General features: G+C 35.0%; 1 long non-coding RNA gene across 1 annotated transcript in view; it reads right to left on the bottom strand.

The window, feature by feature from the left end:
- Positions 1 to 620: 620 nt before the first annotated feature.
- Positions 621 to 20,431, bottom strand: part of LOC109499001 — a 96,915-nt gene continuing 77,104 nt past the window's right edge. Inside the window, exon 4 of the long non-coding RNA XR_006596814.1 lies at positions 621 to 991. This is a non-coding gene — a long non-coding RNA (uncharacterized LOC109499001). The remainder of the gene's footprint in view (positions 992 to 20,431) is intronic.

Below are 20,431 nucleotides of genomic sequence, written 5' to 3'. Positions count from 1 at the left end.
AAACTCGTACTTCAAAGGTGACCTGGTGACCTTTTCTAAGTAGTTTAGTGGCTTTATCCCAGGATAGTGAGAGGATCAGAACTTAAATCCAACAGGATATTATTGATATTAAAGTGAAGAAAAAAATAGAATAGTACATTCAAAAATCTAGGACATGATCTATTTTTCTACTTGAGTAAAATATAACTTTGAATGAAATTTGTATATGATAATTATTAATAAGCAAGACTTGCTACCTACTAGTAAGACAAATCCCATGCAAATCTCATCAAACTATAGTACCAACCAAAATCCTTCACTTATGGTTGCAGGTATTTCCGAATAAAATAGCCTGGGTTTCAATATCACAATTTCCCAGCTAGATCATCTTAAGAAATTACTTCTCAGTCTTTTTTCCTCCTTTATCTTCAAAATGGGTATAACATTACTACCTACCATGTGAAACTCGTGAACATTAAATGACATAATACATGTAAAATGCTTACACTAGTGCCCAACACTGTGTTCAATAAATGTTTGTTATTATTATTGTATTAATAACAATTTCAATATTTTATATTGAATATGAAACCCACAGAATGACAGTGCTAAAATTAGTCCTTGGCCACCAGTAAGGGACTTATCTAGCAGCACTACCTAAATACCTTTGACACATGATTCACAGCTCATTTTAAAACTTAACACATTGATATGGTACAAGGACTACCATGGATTTGCATGGTAATATTATATGAGATGGATTTAAGCAAGCCATTTGGGATAATCCAAGCAAATTACCAACAGCTGATAGAGGATTTCTGCACGTGTAGCTGTGTTTGCTCTGGTCTTCCTGCCTGCTGGTAGCAGCAAAACATCGTATTAACTTTATACTTCTGGTGTCCACCTGGCCCTCCACTCCTAGACCTTGAGTTCCAGTGATGTCACCCTTTGATCTTTCCACTTTTAATGCCCATCTGCTGCGTGACTTTCCCTTCCAGCCCGAAGCCCAAACCTGTGAGAAAGAACAACCCCTCACTAAACATGAAAAAGTGATTATTTCTATTAAATAATGTTTAAAAATAGACATGGTCTAATACTTTCAATAGATTTGGAGTTGATTCATTAAAACTTCAAAAATCTATTTGTTCTTTTGCCTATGGTTGACCCAACAGAAAAATGAAGCTTAATATCCCTCCATTTGTCACTGCCTACATTTTAAAAATAAAAATAAATTGAAAAAGCCACAATTAATCCCCAGTTCTCAATATTTTTTTCAACGAGGGGAAAAAGAGATGACTTGTGGATTTGGAATCAGAGCTGTTATGTAAAAATAGAGTTACAAGGAAAACTGAAAACATGTGAATGACCAGATAAAAGAGTAATGAGAAAAAAAATTGTTTAAGAGCCATGGTGCTTTCTGATGGCTCTAGCTCTCAATTCAGCCAAAGGGGAAAAGCAGTTTGTGGTGGTAAATATTGCAGAATAGCAGCATGCATGTGTAGCTACACACATCTGGCATGCAGGTGTCCAAGTGGAATTTGCCATCACTCCAAGAAACAGTCAGATGTTGTCTTTTTAAATGGAGAATGGTGTGAGGACTAGTGGAATTCGGTGTTAGATGTCAAGCGTACAACATATTCATTTAGCGCAGGATTGCGGTCAGAGTTGCTGTTTGACATCCTTTTGCGTTAATTTTACTCAATAAAAATGTTTCATGGACATGAGACAAAAACCAGTTCTAGCTCTCCCTTCAGAATCACATCTTTGGAGGAAACAAATGAAAACAAAAGGCTGTTTCTAGTTTACATCGCTGAAAACCTTATTTAACTTTAGTTACAGAGGGATCAATTGCTTTTTTGGTTTGATAGAAATAAAAAGATTATTGGGCACCTACGTGGCTCAGTCAGTTAAATATCTAACTCTTGATTTGGGCTCAGGTTGTGATCTCATGGTTTGTGATGTCAAGCCTCACATAGGGCTCTGCGCTGACAGAGGGGAGCCTGCTTGGGATTCTCCCTCTCCCTCTCTCTCTCTCCCCTGCTTGCTCTCTCTCTCAAAATAAATAATTAAACTTTCAAAGAACATTATCAGAAAAAGTATTGATCACAGAGTTATTTTTAAAGCAGACTCCCAAGGACTAATTTATTTTTGCTATCCTCCCTCCTCTCAAGTTTCATGGCACCTACCTTTAATTCCTTTTTCAGAGACATTACTGTTAAACATGCCTAGTCTTATAAATTTGGATCTCTCCTGGGAGAAAATATAGTAACCAAACAATTACAATGGCAAGGTTGTAATGGCAACCTACAATTAGTCATAGGAAGCTTGGCAGCTGTGTTTTACACCTTGAAAATAGCCCTTTAATTTTTTTTCTCCTCATGCATATAAGTCAGGGCTCTGCTTACATGATGCTTGTGGGGTCTAGGAGAGAGTCATTTGTTCTTGGTTTTCAAGACAATCAGTAATGGATATAACAATAGCCTCTGATAACTGAGAATTCTATTAAGAGGATGTTTTACAGATTATTGACATCTCTCAGCACAGCATGAATAGAAACTTGAGCAGTTGGATCTGAACTAGCAGAAGCTATTTGCTAAATATGCTGTAAGTTCCCTTGCCTTTCTCAGGCTCTTTTATTTACACCAGGCTGAAGGGACATCTCCATGGGTCTCCCTTGTGTGGTCTTACACTGTGATGGTGACACAGACCCTATGCTTTCTCTCTGAGGACTATCAGCCCTTTTAATATCAAACTACCTGTCTGTGGCTCTGCTAAGGGCTACATTGGTAACCTTTTTTTGTCCCTATAGACAGAAAGTGATTCATAACCACAGTGGTGTGTGTGTGTGTGTGTGTGTGTGCGTGCGTGTGTGTGTGTGTGTGTGCGCTTAAGGGATATTTAGAAATGTGTAAACCCTGATAAAAAGTTTTCTATCCTGTCAGTATTAATTATCCTCATTTCTATTCTGTTTCTTCTTTTTAAAATGACCTTATTGGGTAATTCCCCTAACTTAAAAAAAGTGACATGTGTCCAATTTTGAAATTCTGGAAATCACATATACACACGCAAAACTCAAATTACTACAATTAAGTTTTAATGTTAATTACTAATTACTAATGTTAGATTTAATTAATTACTCTTGCATTGTATTTAAAGAGATATGTAAACACATTTATATATTCTCGTATGTCAGGTCTACTGTCTCATTCACTCTGCTGCTTTGGTTCTAAGTCTGAGGGACTGAGAATCATCCTTCTGCTCCAATCCACACTGGTACCCCCAAAGGTATGAAAGGTTGTCTGTGCTTTTATTTGTCTGGACACATTTTGCAATTATAACCAATCCAGGATCATTTCTTAAAGTGATCATCTAGTTACTCTCCTTTATACTATTAAGGTGGTGAATTTCGATAATTAAAATTTAACCCTAAACCAATGTTGAATTTCTAGAATAAGCCCTACTTGGAAATGCTATATTATCTTTCTATGTATTGCTGAATTTGATTCACTAATATTTGCTAAGGATTTTTGCATCTGTATTCATGAGTTACATTGGTCTGTAATTCTTTTATTTGTAGTATCTTTACATGATTTAATATGTTAAGGCTTGAATATTGAGTTAAAAAATGTATGAAAAACATACAATTCTCCTCTATTTTCTGAAAGAGTATGCTCAAGATTGGTAGGGTTTCTTTCTCATATGTTTGATAGTATTCACCAGTGAAATCATTTAAATTTGAAGTTTTCTCTGAGAAAAATCTTAAATAAGAAATTTAATTTTTTATAATATATGGGGCTATTCATATTTTCTATTTCTTTCTGTATTGATTTTGTTAATTTGAATCTTTCATATGATTTTTTACAATTTAGGTATGTTGTAAAATTCATTCATAAAAGTTGTTCAAACTATTTCCTTACTTTTTAATGTCTAAAAAATGTCTTTATTTATTCTTGTTTTTAGTAATATTTTTATCTTGATATTTAGTAATTATATTATTTTTCAAAGAGCAAACTCTTGACTTATTGATTTTCTTTGATTGTCTATTTTCTATTCCATTGATAACTTCTTTCAATGCTCTTACTTTCTTTTTTCTACTTAACTTGGATTTAATTTGCTAGAGTTTTATTTTGGTGTTTTATTTGTTTTTACTTCTTAAGATGGAAATATATACAGTAGATTGCTCTTCTTTTTAACATAGCCATTCAAAATCATAGCTTTTTAAAAACACTGCTTTAGCTGTATCTCCTATTTTTCCAAATGCTTTTATTATCCTTTAGTTACCATTACTTCAAAATATGTTCCAGTTACTCATGTGATTTCTTTTTTGCCTTAATGGGTTCTTCTGAAGTGTGTTGCTTAATTTAAACATATTTTTGAGATTTTATAGATAATTTCTTGTTTTTAATTTCTAATTAGTTATATTGTAGGAAGAAGTCATATTCTGTATGTCTCCCATTCTTTGGAATGTACTAAGACATGTTTATAATCTAGAATGCTCTAGATTGGTGAATGGTCCTGTTTATTTGGAAATGCTACCGTAAATACCTATGTATAGTCTATAAGTATCAATTAGGTAAAATTCATTGATAGTGTTTTTCAGATCTTCTGTCTACATGCTATTATCTTTGTTGTATTCTATGCTTTAGAAGGAAATCACACCCATGGTCAAAGAGAAGGCATCACCCAGGGTGCGAGAACCAGGAGGCAAGAATCACAAGACTACTTTTGGAGTCTGTCTACCATAATCTAAATCTAAATATTTTTCTTGTAAATATTATATGCTTGGTTTTTGTGTTTTTTTTTTTTATCAAACCTGGAAATCTCTATCTTTTACTGAAAGTATTTGGTCCATTTACACTAATGTAATATTGTTATTGTTGTGCCTACCTTTTATTTTAAAATTCTGTTTGTTTTTTCCTTCCTTGTATTTCCTTTCCTTGAATCATTTAGGTGACTCACATAATTTTTTTGTATTTAGTTTTATGTGTCACACTGACCTTTAGATAGATCTCTTTATGTTATTTTTGTGTTGTTCTATGATTATAATATATATTTTTAACTCATGACAGACTGCCTTCAAAAATATACTATTTATAGTTAAAATATATTCTGTATTATATATAATCATATATTATGTATCATATATATTATGCATTATATATGATACACTTCAAATAATATATTGTTTTATATTATTTCATAACCATTGTAAGAACTTCATAACAGTTATTTACATTTTCCTTACCTATACTTTGTGCTTTTCTTGTCCTATGTTTGAATTCTATATATCCAAAATATTTCACAAATGCAGTTACTTTGTCACAACCACAGATTTCAAATGGCATATATGAAATGCAGCTTTGCATTCTGTGAGAACTAGTGTACCTTGAAGGATTTTTCTCAGATTTCTTGCCCTTCCCTCTTCTTTCTGCAGGCTGCTGTATTACACTTGTGTAATTACACTTGTGTATTACACTTGTGTACTTCAAGGAGCAATGTTTTATTTCCCCTGCCTGTTTCCAATATTCGGAAAACAAATTCTTTTTTTTTTAAGACAACATACACGAAACAAAATCTTTTTTTTTCAATACATGAAATTTATTGTCAGATTGGTTTCCATACAACACCCAGTGCTCATCCCAACAGGTGCCCTCCTCAATGCCCATCACCCACTTTCCCCTCCCCCCCCCCCACCCTCCATCAACCCTCCGTTCTCAGTATTTAAGAGTCTCTTATGGTTTGCCTCCTTCCCTCTCTGTAACTCTTTTTCCCCCTTCCCCTCCCTCATGGTCTTCTGTTGAGTTTCTCAGAATCCACATATAAGTGAAAACATATGGTATCTGTCTTTCTCTGCCTGACTTATTTCACTTAGCATAACACTCTCCACTTCCATTCACATTACTACAAATGACCAGATTCCATTCTTTCTCATTACAAAGTAGTATTCCGTTATATATATAAACCACATCTTCTTTATCCATTCATCAGCTGATGGACATTTAGACTCTTTCCATAATTTGGCTATTGTTGAAAGTACTGTTATAAACGATGGAAAACAAATTCTATTTGTTTGGCCCCTGGGAGGACATTGGTGGTGGAATCATGACTCCTTTGTAGCTGGAACTTCTAGGGATTTCAGCATCTCAGTTTAGCCCATATACATCCATTAGAAGTTCTGCTAGTTTCTCCTTACCCTACCTATGATGGATTTCCCTGATCTTATTGTTGCATGTCTGGAGATAGGAGCAGCTATTGGCCTCTCTTTTCTAGAAAGAGTTGATTACTTTCTGGAAATCAGCTCCATTAGCTTTCTTTGCATCTTCTTTGCTGATATTTTAGCAGAATCTCTTGGGACTTTCTATATCTTAACTGGAAAAGGAAGTCAAAAAACAGACTTTTTAAGAAACATAAAGACAGGACATTCTTTTTTCTTGATCTATATTCATCTTTATTGTAGTTTTCTATGGACAAGACCAAGGAAGCAAAAGCAACATATGTTAATGTTTCAAAAGTATTTTTTGGCCTAAAGATTAAGGATACAGGAAAATGCTCTCTTCTAATTAGTGAAGTCTTTTTTAGAGAATATAAATTTTAGAGTTATTTGCTTCAGTGGAGAGCAGAATAGCTGTACTTGTAAAGAAGACAATTATTAGCAAGTACAATATAGATTTTGAGAGTGTTTTATTGATTCAAAGCACTAAAAATGTGATGTTGTTGGCCATAGATTTTTTTCAGTTAATAAAGTCACAAATTATGCTTAATAAGAATATGTATGCTTTTTACTAAAAGTCTTAATAAAGTGTTGAAATCAGATATCAATTTAATAACTACATTGGCTAAGTTGAGAAATATTTATCTAAACATTTGACTTTTAAGTATTCACTTAATAACCAGAGAGAAAATAAGCATTCCCATTTCAAGAAAAGGAAATTAATTATTTCCTTCTGAGCTATGTTCACTTAAGTTGAATGACTTCATTTTTTTATACTTTAAGCCATGATAATTCCCATATGTGTTATTTTTGTAGATGATAAGCCATGGAGATCACTGTAGTTAAAAAATAAAATCTAGGTGTGCCTGGGTAGCTCAGTCGGTTAAGCATCTGACTTTGGCCCAGGTCATAATCTCATGGTTCATGAGTTTGAGCCCCGCGGTGGGCTCTGTGCTGACAGCTCAGAGCCTGGAGCCTGCTTTAGATTCTGTGTCTCCCTCTCTCTCTGCCCCTCCCCTGCTCACTCTCTGTCTCTCTCTCTCAAAAATAAATAAATGTTAAAAAAATAAAAAATAAAAATAAAAAAATCTATATAATATAGCAAATATTATTCAGACTCATTTTGTAATTATCAAAGACCACTGATGATTTAATGCATAGAGAAACTGTAATCTGAAAACTGTGCAGCCTCACATAAGCTCATTTTGCCTGGTTTTTAAGTTCTATTTTACTGTTGTGGTCATTTAGAATAAAATCAGATTCTAATTTTATACACTGAAGAGAACCTAATATTTGAAATAAAGCAAAATAAAGTTTGGGATATCAGTTCTTTTTTAGACTATTTTTGGCATCCATTTTTTTCTTTTACTTTTGGAGAAAGTTAAAAGAACATTTAATTTCTCATGTGATAGGGTTAAATATATATTCACCACTCCATTTCTAATGACTTCACATTGAACCACAATTATTCTAATATTAGAAATAAGTCAGATACAGGATGTCTGGGTGGCTCAGTCAGTTAAGCATCGACTCTTGATTTTGGCTCAGGTCATGATCTCATGCTTTGTAAATTCGAGCCCCTCATCCAGCTCTGTGGGGATAGCATGGAGTCTGCCTGGGATTCTGTCTCTCTCTGTCTGTCCCTCCCCTGTTGGAACTCTATCTCTCTCTCAAAAATACATAAAAATAAACTTAGAAAAAGAGAAATTAGTCAGACACAATGTTTAACAAAGGATGCTTGTATTTTTCTATTAATTCAAGGAGAAAAGTAAATGTAAAAATAATTTAGGACAAATCACTATTTTCTCCTGATATCTAGAGTCTCTTTCACACCAAAAAGTGGCTCTCAAAAATGCGTCAAGGAAAGTGTATCCACTACGATCATCATAACAGCATTGCAAAATATGAGATTCAGACCCCTGAGCAAACTCAGTAAATCAGTTCCATTAATTAATTTCATCCTGTTTATGTAAAAATTCACTTAGGAAATCTGACTTTCCCTTCCCTGAGACTGTTTCTTCTCTCTTTAAGTTTGCAATTTGGCCAAGCCTAAGGTAAAGGAAACACTTAAAAGTGTAATGTTATTTTTACTTCTTAAAAATCTCATATGTGAAGTTTTTTCAGTTATACTCAGAATGAAACCTGCTAATATTCTGTTTCACTTATAGCCCTTACAGCTTTCTTTTCCTGGCCCACCCTAGACATCATGAGTTTGAAAGACAAATACATGCCCCCTTGCCTTTATTCATGGACACATTCTCTCTTTCAAAACTAGCTTCTCTGATAGGCTTACCAATAAGAAGTTCCACCTGCTATACCTTTATGTAATTAATCTGAAGTGTTTGCCAGACCTTACAGTTTTTCCCTTTGCTGATAAGCCCATTACCACTTTTAGGAACCACAATAGATAGTAACCTCTTTTAACCCAGATAATTCTTTTCCTCTTTAAGGACTATGTTAGCTGATATTAATGTAGCTGTTTCTTTTAGTTAATATTTACATATTTTCTTTTAGTTACTTTTAGTTTCTTTTAGTTAATATTTACATATACGATATACATGTCATATATATCTAAGATTAGAAATTAATCAGATACAGGGCACCTGGGTGGCTAAGTTGGTTAAGCAAATATATATATATATATATATATATATATATATAAATATATATAAAGATTGAACAAAGAAATATGTATGTATATACATATACATATGTATGCATATACATATACATATACATATACATATACATATACATATACATGTATGTATGCATATACATACATATACATATACATATACATGTATATACATATACATATATACATATACATGTATATACATGTACATATATACATACACATATTTATATATACATATCAATCTTTCTCCTTTCAAAATATCTGTGTTTTCATCTTAAAAGGGTATCTTAGAAATGACATGTAGCTATATGTTTTTTCCAACATGCAGTTGACCTTTGAACAACACAGATTCAATCTGTGTAGGCCCACTTACAGATTTTTTTAAATAAATACAGTATAATACTGTAATGTAAATGTAAATAACTATAAATGGAGTTTCATACATTTCATATTCATACATTTCATATTATATACTGTAAATGTATTTTCTTTTCCTTATGATTTTGAATAACATTTTATTTTCTCTATCTTACTTTATTATAAGAATACAGCATATAATACCAATAACATACAGAATATAGGTAAACTGACTATGTTATCAGTAAGGCTTCCAGTCAACAGTGCAATATTAGTACTTAACAATTTGGGGGAGTCAAAAGTTATACATGGATTTTTGACTGCACAGGGAGTTGATGCCCTAAAACCTAATGTGTTTGATGGTCAACTCTATATCTGAATTGACCTGGCTGGTTTGCTCCATTTACATCTATTGTTACTAATATATTTAGAGTTACTTCTACCCTCTTTTGTGCTTTGTCTGTTCTATTTTCCTATGCACCTCATTTCTTTCTTCTTGCTTTCTTTCAGATAAAATTCTTCAATGCCTTTTCATCTGTACTCTTTCAAACACTATACTCAGCCTTGAAATTTTAACAAGACACATTTAATCTACTAAAGTCTTAATCAGTGTCTCTACCCTTTCTCTAAAAACTAAAAAGCATTTTAATTCCAGTCACCTTCCTTCAATTCACCTGTTGATGCTTTTTTAATATTTTAATTGTATCCTGTTTTGAGTGCATCCCCCTGTGAATGTTATTATTTTTGGTGTATACAGCAATTTTTATATTTATTTTACATTTGATTATTTTATCACCATTCTTTATAGGATTTCATATTTTTCTCTGGGCTTGTTTTCTGTATTATTGAAGTAAACATCAAGCATCTCTGCTTTTGTTCATGTGAAAATGTCTATGTTACCCTTAATCTTGAATGAATGTTTAGTTGGCTATAATTATGAATCCATATTTTGCAATCTAAGCAGAGATTAGATTTTTTTAATTATTTTTATTACTTTAAATTTATTTATTTATTTATTTATCTATTTATTTATTTTGCCAATTGACTTTTTCACTGAGGACGTAGTCACTGAAATGTTCCAAGTTCATGTGGCAGTCTAAGTTTCAATCCTCACCATTACTTGTCTCCCTTTCCTAAATATGGCCATTAAAACTAAAGCTTTAGGTTTGATGTCTCCATAGTATATCCTGGTTTCATGTTATCTTATCATTTTAGTTTCACCTCGCTTTTCAGTATTGGCTTCTGTGTATTGACTCTACATGTTGTAAGAACAGTTTTGCATTTTAAAAATGTTTGCTTTATCTATCTCCTTCAGAATGTCTAGTGATTTCAATGAGATGATTTTTCAAGCAATAAATGCTATATTGCTTGATCCAACAATTTTTTCAAAGTTTGCCTCTTTCTCATTTCCTCTGATTTTGAGCTTGTGTTCCATAACCCATCATAATGACCACTCCTTGCACACACCCTCAATTCTTTTGTTCCCTTTTCATTCCATCACACGGAAGTAGCAAAACCACAGACCTGGTTACACAACTCCCATCTGCTTCATAAGCATTACGTTTAATATAATTGTGCTGACTGGGGTGTGCTTTAAATTTATGACAGCAAACCTTAAGTAATTTACCAGTGCTGTACAATCCTCTACCTCTCTACAGTCAACTGTTTGTTCTATTCTCCAGGAAGACATATTCACACCTCTTTCTTTCTTTCTTTCTTTCTTTCTTTCTTTCTTTCTTTCTTTCTCTTTCTTTCTTTCTTTCTTTTTCTCTTTCTCTTTCTTTCTTTCTTTCTTTCTTTCTTTCTTTCTTTCTTTCTTTCTTTTGTTATCAACACAGCTCGAACTAGTGTCTTTACCTCTTCCTTCACTGAATAAAAAGATAGTAAAAAAAGAAAATAAAGAATGACCTCATTCTTCCTAGCACCATATCTTCTGATGTCCCTGCATCTTTTACTCTTCACACAGCCTCTCCTTCCATTGGAGAGGCCCAAGGATGTCTATGCTCCTGTCTTGTAATAATATGCTCACTTATACATTGGATCCCATCTCCTTCACATACTCAAAACCTGCTCCTTCAATCATCTCTCTTCCACAGCATTAATAGTTCCTATCCCCCTTCTCAACAGCATATAAACAAGCTGTGATCTTTCTCTGCTTAATGTCACTATGGCAACTCCCTGGCATAGCACTGTGAAATGAGGTACAGGGCCAGAGGGTATACTGAGACATGAACACATCTCACAGTTCCTGGCCTCAGACATCTGTGAGTAGTAGAGGAAAAACAAGGTCTGAAAATATTAAATAGTCTTTGTTATTTTCTTTTTTGTTTAATTTTGAAATAATTTTAGACTTGCAGAAAAAAATAATCTTTTCAACATATGGAGCTGAGTCAATCGGACATCCGCAAAACAAAAACACTTTTGAGAAAGGAAGTTAGTGCTTTGTTCATTGAATTATCTTGGTATCTTCATTAAAAATCAATTGATAGTAAATGTAAGAGTTTATTTTGGACTTTCAATTGTTTCACCAATCTGTGTGCCCATACCACATTGTCTTAATTACTATCACTTTATGGTAAGTTTAAAATTGGGTAGTATAAGTTCTCCAAGTTTTTTTTTCAAATTTATTTTGGATATTTTAGGTTCTTTGTATTTCCAGACATTGTAGGATCAGTATATCCATTGTTGGCAACAACAAAAATAAAAACATTTCACATTTTTGACAGGGTTTATGTTAAATATATACATAAAATCTGGTAGAATTGACATCTTCATAATTTTGAGTATTCCAGTTCATGAATATATATTATTTCTTTATCTACTTTGAGTATTCCAGTTCACAAATATATATTATTTATCTACTTAGATCTTCTTTAATTTATCTCAGCAACATTTTGTAGTTTTCAGTATAAAAATGTTACTTCCTTTGTTATATTTATCCCTAAGCTCTTATTGATACTACTAATAATAATTTAAGAAAAATTTAAGAAAAAATTATTTTTATTTTTAGGTTTTTCATTATTAGAATATTGAAATAAAATAAATTTTTGTATGTTGGTCATGTATCCTAAAACTTTGCTTGATCTATTTTTTTCTAGTAATTTTTCTGTGCATTCCTCAGGAGTTTTACTAATAGGATCCAGTCATCTGCAAACAAAGTTTATCTTTTCTCTTTCCAACCTGTATAACTTTAATTTCTTTTGTCTTTTTCCTTTCCTTTCTTCTTCTTCTTATTTTCTTCCTATCCTTTTTTGTTTTTTAATTGCACTTCTTGTGTTTGAATCCTGGCTTCACCACAAAGAAAGTCCAGGAAAGTTACCTTATCTCTTGGACTTTTCCATTTCACCATCTACGATGTGGGGTTAATTATTAGTAGTATATACCTTAAAGTGTTGTTTTTCAAATCAAATGTTTAAACATGCATAAAGGTTAGAATATCATGTGTGGAGTTGTGTACATTCTCAATAAATACTAGTTGCTATTATTTAACTGCAAACATGTATTAATTGTGTCTATAGTCAGTCAGAATTACCTTTCTGAGTTCTTTTCAATGTCTTTGGCTGGCCTCAGCTCTAAAATCTTCATTAAAGCCATACTCACCACTTCTCTGAGATTAGCATTCAGGCTTCAGCCAGTACCACAGTAGGTATATTTGAGACCATTTTTCTTTTTTTCAGTTATAACTCTTATATCCATTATATCAGAAAAAGTCAACAGAAAATGGCAAATATAATTTCTTAGTTTCTAGTGCCTAATGATTCAAAAAAAACCTTTTTAATGAATTAAAAAAGCACTTCTTAATGTATAAAGTCTATGAATAAACTTTGAGAGCAAAAAACTTGAAGTTTGCCTAGAACATTCAATAAACTTGGCTTCTTAGTCATATATGTAAAAGTAACACATAAACAATACAAATGTTGGGGTTTCTTGGGTGGCACAGTAGGTTAAGCATCTGACTCTTTTATCTCAGCTCAGCTCATGATCTCACAGTTTGTGAGTTTGAGCCCTGCATTGGGCTGTGCGCTGATGGCGTGGAGCTTGCTTGGGATTCCGTCTATCCTTCTCTCTGCCCCTGCTTCTGCCCCCCTTGAGCTTTTTCTCTCTCTCTCTTTCAAAAAAAATAAACTTAAAAAAACACAAATGTGTTACATAGAATATAGAAAATAACAGGCATTCCATCACAGTATCATGTCAATGTTCGCATATATTTACTTGGGAAAACTTAATTTAATTAGGAAGAAAAATTCCAAGGCTATACCAAAAATTTGGCTCAATTTTTTCTTATTTTTAGTTAATATATCATGTTGTTTACAAGTAATACAAGAACATAGCACTCATTGCAACATTGAAAAGCCATTAAAAGTGTTAATTTTATGCCCCAACAATGTTACAGTGAGTTTCAGTCAATTGTGTATATACAGTTTGTTTTGTAAGAATTAAATATTACCTAATGTCCACTCAACGAAAGAATAATTTCTAAGCTTATAACACAGGGTTTGGCCCATTGTTCTATTCTGAAGAAAAGTAACTTACCTGAAATGTAATACTAATTTTTTAACTTTGCTCACTTAAGATATTGATGAAATAAACTGGGAAACAATGTAAACTAAAGCCCACTGCAAAGGTTGACTAAGCTCATTAGCATATGAAAAATAAATTTCCCAGGCAAAATGACAGTGGCATATATATTTTTAAAAAAAGATTTTCTTTGTGAAATTTCTGGAAACAACAAAATGGTGGATCATATTGTGTTAAATGACAATCTATTCTGCATCATGCAGCTAGTCTATGGTTTGAACTACTTCACAAAATTAATAACTGAATCTTGGTTCTTGCTATGACTTTCTGAACATAAATTTGAATATAATTGTTGGAACTGAGTAATGGGAACTAATAATTATATAGCAAAATGAGCTCAGCTAAAGTAAACAAATATGCATGGTTACCAAAGAAATTCAGTCACTAAAGCAATGTAGCTTATGTATTTCCCACTCTTCCTGTTTCCATAAAGAGGAGACATTTTCTAATCTCTTTCTTGGAGGAAAATCATGTGAAAGGAATCTATTCAGCTTCTGCCTGCCTTCTTGTTCACTTTTCCCCAAGAGAGGAAGAATGATTTATCTGTTTGATAAGTTTGGAAGAAAGGGCTGAGCATGCTCAGTTAAACCCAATGCACGGCCCCCTCCTGCTTCTCTGATCTGCCTGCTTGCAGATGTGACCAACTCCCCTTAGGACTGTTGTGAATGCAAACTACATGACTGCACAAAACTGCCAACAGTATCTGGAGGCCTTCTGTAGCCAACATCTAGGGATAATAAGCAACAATTGTGTGACTCCCTGTGGCTGATCTTGGCCTGGCCTGGTAGGTGCAGCATTGACATAAGGAGGCACAGCTTCCAAATTAAAATCATTAATAAAGATAATTATAACCATAGCAGAACCTAGGCCTTCTGATTCTACCAATTTTCACTTCACTGTACGTCTGGTCTGTTGTCTTGAACACATTCAAACTCTAACTTCCGATGCTTCTTGCATGAAAACAAGTGGAACCAGGCAAGCTCCTAGTATTCTGTGCACATAAGATTATATGAACCCAAATCAGGGAAAATCCTACGTGGCATAAATCCATAATGTATAACTGTTCTGGCAGAACATAGAAATGTATATACAAGTACACTTGAAAGATGCCAGGTGCTATGCAAATGTAAGACGTTATTATTGTTGCTATTCATCCATTCTTTATAAAATTATATGGGTCATTTTTCATTCAAAATATCTGCCTAGCAACTGCTAGTTTGAGCTTGCACCTCAAGAGGATTTTATGCACTGGCCAAAATCACCAGCCCGGCCTGCGTTAGGTTTCTGTGATTGTGCCACGTGGACTCCGGGCCAGGTAGTCTTGAATCGGTTCCCTCACTTGGACTCTGCTCCCAGGTCCCTAATTTTCTGGCTCAGCTCAGGTTCAAAGATGTGTCAGACAGCAATATCTGGCAATTCTAGGGCAGGAAAGGCCCCAAACTAAACTGAATTGGGAAATCTCACAGGGTTTCTATGCCAGGACTTGCTGGAAAGGGAGCAATATTTAACAGAAGAAGAAGCAGGAATGCATCTTTCAGTCCTAGAGACAGATTTGGACTTCTCCCCCACCCCTGCCACACACACACACACACACACACACACACACACACACACCATACTTTCAACATTAAAGCATTGCTTAATAATGAATTCTCCCTCTGCATCATGAGCAACCTAACAACCTAACGAGAATAATTCAAGAAATAAAAGGGACTGAACACCAGTGCATATGAGACTATTCTAGCAATACATTAACAAAATATCTTTTTTTCTAATAAATAGATTATATGAAACAGTTAAGAGAGCCTGAGTTAAGATATATTTAAACTGCCAGCTTTACTTCATATCAAAGCTAAAACCTTTTAAGCTTTGTTTACATAACTCCTAGACTGTATGCTTCCTCGTCTACATCTCTTGATGCCTTTGGATTAAAACACTATCTGGCTACATGATACTGAGTAGTGCCATGTGGGAAGTAACCTACTGAACCCTCCTCTGGAACGGAGGACAGAGAGTAATGCAGGAGATGACTTTGAACCAGTTAGTAGTGGCACTGGCAGATACTGAGGAACCTGCCAGGGGAGTAAGTTCCAGCCCTCATGCAGCTGGGGTGGAGGATGGTGAAAGACATCCCTGTTTTCATTTATAACTTTATCAATGTTGTTTGTTTCTTGGATGCAGAGCCTCTATGCCCACATTTCTGTCCTGGAAGCAGATTGTGACAAAGCATGGTTGTGGCCCATAGTAGACTTGTATTGATAGATTGTCTGATTAGATTGCTCCAGTACAAAGCATGTACCATATTAAAATATCCCGTGCTGTCTCTGGTATCTAACAAGTGAGATGTCAGAAGCCTGGCCCCAAGCTTGAGTTGGCCCATCTGCTTCTGAAGCAGAGGTGGTGCCTTAAGACTGCTTGGTACATAGGGGACAAGAGAAAATGGCATCATTACCTGGATCACTGGTCATCAGACTTGAGACTATGAACTTTCTCTTTTCCTAAAATCACTGATGACTGATTATGCTCAAATGCTTTCATGCTCCTCACGATTCTACAAACCCACACAGTATATGCAAATGCCCCTTCATGTGGCCTCTGATCTACGTTTTTGTACCTTTCTATTACAACTCTCTTTCCTGCTGGAGTGAATTCTAATGTCAGTTCCTTCTGGCAGGTACCTGGTAACATCTTCACCTTTCTCCTGTGACCCATCTGACAGAGGACTTCCAAAATGTAAAAGCATCATTTTACTTGCATGAAGCTCCATGAGAGCAGGGATATTTGTTTTGTTCATTGATGTAACCTCAAGTACACAACATATTGTAGATGTTGTTGGCTCGTGTTGAATCATTCATTGCATGTATTTTTTTATTCTCACGACTTCATTTTTTTCAGTGCTCTAAAGGTTATGCAACCAAGTTTTGATTTATCTTTATTCACCTAGCTCATTCTCTGCTTCTCCCGGTAGTATACCTAATACAGTACCATATGGTGAAGGCCCATCAAAATTCAAGTTCACTCATACACCTTTGATCTGTTAAGAACTGCTACACTAGATGGCTCTACCAGTAACTATATATATATAGCCTATATATGTTGAGAGAGAGAGAGAGCAAGAGTGTGAGTGGGGTGAAGGCAGACGGAGAGGGAGAGAGAGAATCCCAAGCAGGTTCCACATTGTCAGCATAGAGCCCCATGTGGAGCTTCATCTCAGGACCATGAGATCATGACCTGAGCTGAAATCAAGAGTCAGATGCTTAACTGACTAAGCCATCCAGGCACCCCTAACAGAAATTATATTTAAAGGGATCAACCATTATACTTTTTTCTGCAAATATTTTTTAATGCCAAAGCAGTGTTTGAAACAAAATAAATGGACTTTCATAACTGGGAGAATGTTAGCAATTATCCAGGTCAAAACTTTGTAAGATCAAGAAATCAAGTATAGGGAGATTTAAAGAATTATTGAAGGTCATATCATTACTAGTAATCACTCAATAAATAATTTTTGCTTAATCAATTCTAGAAATAGAGAAGCACCTCATCTTCTTTTATATATCTACAGATTCCAAAACATTTGTGAAAACCTGTCCTAAATCGGTACAGGATCTCTTTTTAATTTAGTCTAGGAATGCCAAGAAATAAAATATTTATATTATATGTCTGTTATGTGCTATAAGAATTAAGAGTTGAGTTCAGAAAAATTAAGCAAAAACTCTCAGCTCCTGACATTCTAGCTCTGCCTTCCAAGGGCTTCGGGCTATTTCTCTTCCACCAGGGAGACAAATGGTTATTAAATCTCTGCAATTAAGTGTAACATGAGGATTTAAATGGACTCAAATTTTCAAAATTGTACCTTAATTTTTTAGCTTGGTAAGACTTTGCCTCAATCAAATAGCACCACATTTAGCTAGCAGCAGGAAGAGGAAAACGAAGTTGAGGGCAATTAAATATATATTCAAAAATACTTCCCGTGCACTAAATTTGATGTCAAGTTCTAAAAGAATACAAAGACGAATAAGTAAAACTCTCTGTTTCAGGAAGCTTAGAATTTATTAGCACAGATAGAGAACACCCACAATGGTGATACAAAGCAGAAAATTAAGAGGTATGTCTTGAGTGGCTCTAATTTTATAGGGAACTAAGAATGCCTGTGCATATGATACGTCTGGGCAGAACAGAAGCTGAAAGAGCAGAGAGAGGTGGCAGTGGCAGCCTAGTTCATTATGAGGACAAGACCCAGAGGTTACTCACATCACTTCTTCTCACATCCTGTTGGCAAGAACTTAGTCATATGACCACCCTAAGCTACAAGTGATACTGAAAAGTACTATCTTAGCTGGAAGTCCATGTGCCTAACTGAAATCAAGGAAAGGAGTGTTTTCAGTTGAATTTTAACTTTTTTTTCTGCATCTATTGAGATTATTATATACATTTTTAAAATGTGTTCTTGCAGTGAATTGTTATTAACAGGTATCCTCACTGGAGCAATTTTGCATACTTGAAATAAACCCAATGTGATAACAACATTATCTCTTACTTAAATTTCTGGATTTGGCGTTCTAATTATTTTAGAGTTTTGCGTCTATGCTGATGTTTCTGCTCAGCTAGATATGTACTTTTTTCACATTGACTGCAGTAGACTTTTATTTTTAACTTCTGAACTACTTCTGTTTGGCTTTAATATTCTCTAAACTGTCCAATTCCCCTATGATCTTCCACTTAGAAAATCTGCACCTATTCGAGGGAGAACATGCTTCCCTAAATTTGATCTGGGTTGACAGGTATGGAAACCCGATGTGGAGAGAGATATCACCGGAGCCCAGGGGACTCTACAGGACACATGATAGAATCTAAGAAAAAAACCTTTAAAGGTCACATTCCACAAAGGACTAGAAAAGAAATGAATGAGATAGCCCGTTAGGGACACTTGAGTTCTCAGGGCTGGCAAATCCCCCAGAGCTACTGCATGGCCTAACTTCTTATTGTTTCTGGCCTCTGAGAAATTCCCTCATTTACCATCACTCAACCAAGCTTCAAAGAGGTGTTGGGTTTTATTCAAAATACTACTCAAGTATATTATACATAGTTATCATATATGCTATACCAGGAAGGGGTTTACTTTATACCTATTCCACTCTACCGCCAGAAAATGAAGTCCCCATTAGTCTTTCTCTGTGAACTTGATTATTACTACCAAATCCATACACCTGAGCTTCCGACTGCGGTCTCATCAGTCATTGTTGACCACTCACCGTCACCTTAAAATTCTCCTCTCTTAACTTAAGTGACATCAGACTCTATGGCGTTTCTTCTACCTCAGTTACTACTCTTCCTCCATTTCTTTCTTTCTCTCCTCTTTCTCAACCTTATTTCTAAATTTTGGAATGTCCCGTACTTGGTTCCTGAGCCTCCTCTAGTTCCACATTTTTTCCCTAGAAGATCTTTTTCACTCTAATATTAAATGCCATTTAAATTTAAACCTCCTGAGCTCCAAGTCCATTTTAACTTGTCCATGTAACCCAGACCATTGGGTCGCAATTGAATGTATCCACAAAACATGCTTTCCCCCTAGGCTTTCTTTTGTCAATAAATTACTCCACCAACCCAACTGCAGGAGTAAAACATATATGACTAATTCATTTTCCTTTATTTTCCTTGTCTCTCATTTGTAATCTATAAGCATTTCCTGATACTTCTGCTGCTGAAACATATCTGAAAATGTCCATTTAGCTCTACCCACATTTATCTAAAGTATCTTAGTCTTCTTACTGGTCCTGTTGAAATGTCCTTCTGTACAGTCTCTCTGCTTCTTTTTTTTTTTTATAAATTTTTTTTTCAACATTTATTTATTTTTGGGACAGAGAGAGACAGAGCATGAACGGGGGAGGGGCAGAGAGAGAGGGAGACACAGAATCGGAAACAGGCTCCAGGCTCTGAGCCATCAGCCCAAAGCCTGACGCGGGGCTTGAACTCACGGACCATGAGATCGTGACCTGGCTGAAGTCGGACGCTTAACTGACTGCGCCACCCAGGCACCCCCCGTCTCTCTGCTTCTTTTCTTCTCCCTATGGTCTCTTTCCCACTGCTTAGCCAGAATGACTCTTCAAAAAGTTAATTCACAGTAAATCAATTGCTCAGCTTAAAAATCCTTCCAGGATTTTTGCTAGCACCTGTGGCAACATCCAGCATGGTAGCATAGTCAACAGGGCTCTGCAAGTGAGGAAGACAATCTTCGGAGCATCCTCCCTGCCTCACTTCAGCTGTGCAGAAATCCTCTTTGTTCCTTAATTCCAGCCAAGCTTTTGCCTGCCCTGGGCTTTTGTAATTGCTATTTTCTTCTTCCCTCCCTTCTGTTCCATGAATGACTGGTTCCTTTTCACTATTCAAGCATCAACCAAATACCAAGTCCTCAAAGTGTTTGCTCCTGGCCCTTTTAGCTAAGTAGCCCTCTGCAGTTAGGATCTATCAGGTTGGGATCCGTGGGTGGCTCAGTGGGTTAAGCGTCTGACTCTTGATTTCAGCTCAGGTCATGATCTCATAGTCTGTGAGTTTGAACCCTGCATCAGGCTCTGAACTGGTGGCACAGAACCTGCTTGGGATTCTCTCTCTCTCTCTCTCTGTCCTTCACCTGCTTGCATTTTCTCTCTCTCTCTTTCTCTCAA

Source organism: Felis catus, chromosome B1 (genome assembly GCF_018350175.1).
Source record: "Felis catus isolate Fca126 chromosome B1, F.catus_Fca126_mat1.0, whole genome shotgun sequence".
NCBI lineage: Eukaryota > Metazoa > Chordata > Mammalia > Carnivora > Felidae > Felis > Felis catus.
Note: the sequence above shows the minus strand (reverse complement) of the source record. Positions and strands in the feature narration are given on the sequence as shown.